This window comes from Octodon degus, unplaced genomic scaffold, assembly GCF_000260255.1.
Source record: "Octodon degus isolate 3935 unplaced genomic scaffold, OctDeg1.0 scaffold00155, whole genome shotgun sequence".
NCBI lineage: Eukaryota > Metazoa > Chordata > Mammalia > Rodentia > Octodontidae > Octodon > Octodon degus.
In genome coordinates, this window is record NW_004524731.1 from 5,055,405 (window position 1) to 5,061,031 (window position 5,627).

At 44.0% G+C, this 5,627-nt stretch overlaps 1 pseudogene; it reads left to right on the forward strand.

Annotated features, from left to right (window-relative positions):
- The first annotated feature begins 759 nt into the window (after positions 1 to 759).
- LOC101573543 lies at positions 760 to 2,154 on the forward strand (annotated as a pseudogene).
- The last annotated feature ends 3,473 nt before the right edge of the window (positions 2,155 to 5,627 follow it).

The following is a 5,627-nucleotide window of genomic DNA, read 5'->3' on the forward strand; positions in this document are numbered from 1 at the left end:
CCCGCAGGAGCTCCCCCACTCCCGGGAGCAGGAAGCAGAGCCGTCACTCACATCACTCACGTGGCCGCACGTCTGCACTTCCAGGGGGCATCCTGCTCTTCACCTGCCTCAGGACCCAGGGCCACAGGCAGCAGGCTGGTGTGTTGGTTTGTTTGCTTGCTTCTTACCTTGCAAAAGTTAAAGTTATTTGTGGAAAGCTGAATGTGCAAACAATAACAGCACACGCATAAATCTGTGCATATATTTAGGCCCATACACTTTCTCTGAGCCTGTTCCAAATGACACGGAACCATCGGAATAGCATTCTGATGGCAAATGGGAGGCACACAGGTCCGCCACACCGTGCGCAGCGTGTGCTGAGCGCTTCGAGAGGTCCTAGGATTCCAGTCAGGGGAGAGCGGGCATGGTGCGAAGACGCCTCTCGGGGTGCAGAGAGAGAAGAGAAGCGTCTCGTGCCTGTGGGGAGGGCCTGGCCTGCGCTCAGCACCTGTAGCCTCTACTGCTGTGGGCCAGCTCAGGGCTCAGAATTGTTTCCATTTATGCTGTTTGTAAGTTCGCCTGCCTCTCCGCCCAGGCTACAAGCCTGGGCATTCTGCCTCGTGCTACCGTGCAGGCCAATTGCCACACAGTGGTTGGGGGTGCCATCAAGATATCTGATTTGCACAGAGCAGTGGTGTTCAAAGTGAATTTGCCTTTCTCGCAGTGGGCTTGCCATGAGAGCACAGCTGTAGTGCAAACCACCACGACGTCGAAGCCTACATGGGAAAGGAAAAGACTCACGTTAATATCATCGTCATCAGACACGTGGACTCCGGCAAGTCCACCACCACTGGCCATCTGATCCACAAATGCGGTGGCGTCCACAAAAGGACCATTGAAAATTTAGAGAAGGAGGCTGCTGAGGTGGGGAAGGGTTCCTTCAAGGAGGCCTGCGTCTTGGACAAGCTGAGAGCCGAGCGTGAGCGTGGTATCACCGCTGACATCTCCCCTTGGAAATTTGACACCAGCAAGTATTTTGTGACCATCACTGATGCCCCTGGACACAGAGACTTCATCAAAACATGATTACACGCTCATCGCAGGCTGACGTGCTGTCCTGATCATTGCTGCTGGTGTTGGTGAACTCAAAGCTGGTGCCTCCGAAAATGGGCAGACCCGTGAGCATGCCCTTCTGGCTTACACACTGGGTGTGAAAACAACTAATTGTTGGTGTTTAGAAAAATGGATTCCATGGAGCCATCCTACAGCCAGAAGAGATACTAGGAAATTGTTAAGGAAGTCAGCACCTACATCAAGAAAATCAGCTACAACCCTGACACTGTAGCTTTTGTGCCATTTTCTGGGTGGAATGGTGACAACATGCTGGAGCCAAGTGCTAACATGCCTTGGTTCAAAGGATGGAAGGTCACTCGCAAGGATGGCAATGCCAGCGGAACCACACTGCTTGAAGCTTGGGATTGCATCCTCCCACCCCCCTCGCCCCACTGACAAGCCTTTGTGGCTGCCCCTCCAGGATGTCTACAAAATTGGTGGTATCGGCACTGTCCCTGTGGGCCGAGTGGAGACTGGTGTTCCCAAACCCAGCATGGTGGTCACCTTTGCTCCAGTCAACATCACAACTGAAGTCAAGTCTGTTGAAATGCACCATGAAGCTTTGAGTGAAGCTCTTTCTGGGGACAATGTGGGCTTCAATGTCAAGAACTTATCTGTCAAAGATGTCCAGTGTGGCAATGTTGCTGGTGACAGCAAAAATGACCCACCAAGGGAAGCAGCTGGTTTCACTGCTCAGGTGATTATCCTAAACCATCCTGGCTAGATCAGTGCTGGCTATGCCCCTGCCCTGGATTGTCACAAGGCTCACACTGCTTGCAAGTTTGCTGGGCTGAAAAAAAGGATTGATCGCTGGTCTGGTAAAAAGCTGGAAGATGGGCCCAAGTTTTTGAAATCTCATGATGTTGCCATTGTTGACATGGTCCCAAGCAAGACCAGATGTGTCAAGAGCTTCTCTGACTACCCACCTCTGGGCTGTTTCGCTGTTCGTGTTATGAGACAGACCATTGCTGTGGGTGTCATCGAAGCTGTGGACAAGAAGGCTGCTGGAGCTGGCAAGGTCACCAAGCCTGCCCAGAAAGCTCAGAAGCCTAAATGAGTATTATCCCTAACAACTACCACCCTAGTCTTAATCAGTGGTGGAAGACCAGTCTCAGAACTGTTTCTCCCAATTGGTCATTTATGTTTAATAGTGAAAGACTGGTTAGTGAGAACAATGTACCATAAAACCTTCAGAAGGAAAAAAGAATGTTTTGTGGACCATATATTTTTTTGTGTGTGTAGCAGTTTTTAAGTCACTAGTTTTTTAAATCAATACTTTTTAATGGAAACAACTTAACCAAAAATCTGTCACAGAATTTTGAGACCCATTAAGACAAAATTTAATGGTGAGTGGGACAGCTGGGGCCCTCCAGATCCTCACTTTAGCCAGCACCCAGGCCCAGCATGTGAGTGGGACCACCTGTCAGTTTGCCAGATCCTCATTCCAGCCAGCACCCAGGCCAGGTATATATGTAGAACTTCCTCCATCAGACAGGCCTGGTGTGGAGCCCTGCAGCAGAACTCCCTGCAGAGAAGCTAGAGGCAAGGCCCACCCAGCTGATCCAGGAGAGAACATCTTGCCAGAGTGGCACAGCAGGTTCACTTTCAAGGGCTGCAGCAGCAGACCCAAGCCACACCCACCTGGATGAGTTTGGACTTAGTAGATCCAGATCTGGTGCTAAGGTAATAACTGCACCAAAGCTTTACACCAAAGGTCAGATGACAGTGCTATACACAATGACAAAGAGAAGCAGCAAAATGCATTACAGGCCCCGAGCCCACCCAGAACAAATGCAGGAGACAATAGCATAGAAGAAATGGGAAAGTACACACCTGAAGTCTCTGAAGTAACAGTGTCTGAGGTAAAGAAACAACTGCAGAAAGGTATACAGGAAATCAGATCAGAAATAATCTCTGAAGTAAAAAAAGAAATAACTATAATGAAAGAAGTACTAAGTGCTTCTAAACAAGACACTGATACAGAAAAATAGAGGAGGATAGAAAGAGGATGGGATTCTTGAATGAGCATACAGGAAAGAAATAGAATGCATGAAGCAGATTCAAGGTGCTATACAGGAAATTAAAACCTCAATCACAAGCTGGCAAAACCTTTTGAATGAAAGTGAAAATAGACTTTCAGACCTTGAAGAAGCCGTTGCATTGTGTGAAAAGATAAGAAAAAATCTCTTAAAAACAACTAGGATGCAGGAAAAAATAATTCAACATCTGCAAGACAATTCAAAGAAGAACAACATAAGACTAATAGGCATCAATGAGAAGGAGTCAATACAAATGATATGAAATGAATATGGGCAGAAGTAATAGCAGAAAACTTCCCAAATATGGGAAAACAATCTGACATCCAGATAACCAAAGCATACAGAACTCCAAATAACATCAACCCAATTAAAACCACACCCAGACATATAATAATCAAGATCCCAGAAATTCAGCACAGGAACAGTATACTAAAAGGTGCTGGAGAAAACAGATCACATTTAAAGGAAAACCCATCAGAATAACGGCAGATTTCTCCTCATAAACCATCAAGTCAAGAAGAGGATGGAGCATGTCTTCAAGTCTTGCAAGAGCACAAATTCCAACCCAGACTGATCTATCCTGCAAAACTCTCTTTCAAGTATAATGGAGAAGTGAAATACTTCCATGACAAAGAACAACTAAAGAATTTCATGACAACAGGGCCAGTCCTGCACAGATTACTAAAAGATATTCTAGAGAGGGATCAAAATGCCCACAACTCCATGAATGAGAATGGAAAGAACCCACCAAATAGGGCAAACAATTAAACACAGGAGAAAAAGAGATATACAACAGCAGCCTTTCAGTTATTCTTTTGTAAACAGCAGCAAAATATTTCCATCAGCACACTCTACAAATGGACTTCTCCTGCACCCTATGGTCATGATTCTGTCTGGGTCTATAAGGTAGACATCAAGGAAATAGCAGTAGCTCAGTCCCACAAGGGACACCTGGCCACAGTAAGCATCATGGACACTGTCCACATCCACCACATACTAGAACTTTGTGCAATATCCTATCCCCAAATATTAGAAGTACTGGTCATATATATTCCATTTCAGTATTTTTATTACATTTTATTCTTAGTAATTCTTTGCTGTCATGAAAACATTTTCTTAGTTGATATTTTTGCATATATTAACCTAATCAAATACTGCGTGAGTACTCCAAATTGATCACAGATTTGTACATATGATACCCTACATTCTGGCCTCTTAGTTGGACTCACAATTTAATTTTAATTTTTGAATATTATTTTGAAATATTTAATTTAATTTTGACTTAACTAATATTTTTGTTTGTCTGTTTTTGGCAGAACCAGGGATTAAACTCAGGCCCTGGCACTTGCCAGGGAAGCACTTTTTCTACTGAGCTATCTCCCCAGCCTGACTTAATTAATATTTAATTAGTTTTCTGAATATTGTTTAATTTTAATTTTTGTTTTATGATTTATACTGTTTCTTTGACTTACAGTCTACTTATAAGACATGATAGGATATTTTCTCCTAGTATTAGAAACTTTAAAAAGTGTATTTCCATTTTCCGTTGATTTTGTATTAGTTCTTCCTTGTCTTTTACACACACACACACACACACACACACACACGAAAAAGTATGTATATCACTAACTTGACATAATAAGATACTGTTTTGTGGAAATCTTCAGTGACCTTTTAAATGGGTTCATCTAATATAATTATATTTTACGTAGTGTGGGAGGCACAATAACTCCAGGCCTCCAATACTATTGCAAGTGAGTCTTTTCCTAAATCCTGTGAATCTGCCACATCATGACTCTGCACCACATATCCCTTAATGGTCACCTGAGTGCCTCTGACCTGTAAAATTCTCTTGGTGCATCAGCGTCATCAGTGACGCTGACTTCCTCTTCCCCTACCTCTGCTGAGCTAAGCTCCTAGTTCTTCTTACCCCACCTATTTCCCATAAGTCTCCTGCTATGCCCGGGAGGTGGGACTTCCTGTCACAGCCCAGTTGCCTAGTTACTCGCGCCTTTTACCTGCCCACGTCATTTCCCTGCGCCTCCACTATATATACCCAGCACTGAGACTTGATCAGAATCCTGTCTTGTCTCCGTTTCTCGCGTCTCCTGTCCTTTGTCCCCTCCTCCATTCCCCGCTCCTCCCCCAGGTGACCTTCGTTGACTGACCCGCTGGATGGGACACATAGTCCTGTATAACTACCATTTTGAGAGCACTTTATTGTTCATCCAGGACCATACAGGAACTTCTCTTGACTTCTGGATTATGGTCTTTGTTATTATCTATATGGTATGTCTGCAAGTATTAGAATATTCTGAGTTTGCATAACTGAAAAATATTTTACTTTTAGTTTTCAAAGGTATGTTTGCTAAGTATAAAATTCAATGAGAACAGATTTTTTTTTCAGTCCTTTGAATAAAAAAGTCTAGTTTCTTACCCACTTGCTCTTTTCTTTCTAATGTGGAATAAAATGATATTTAATTTTGTTCTTCCATA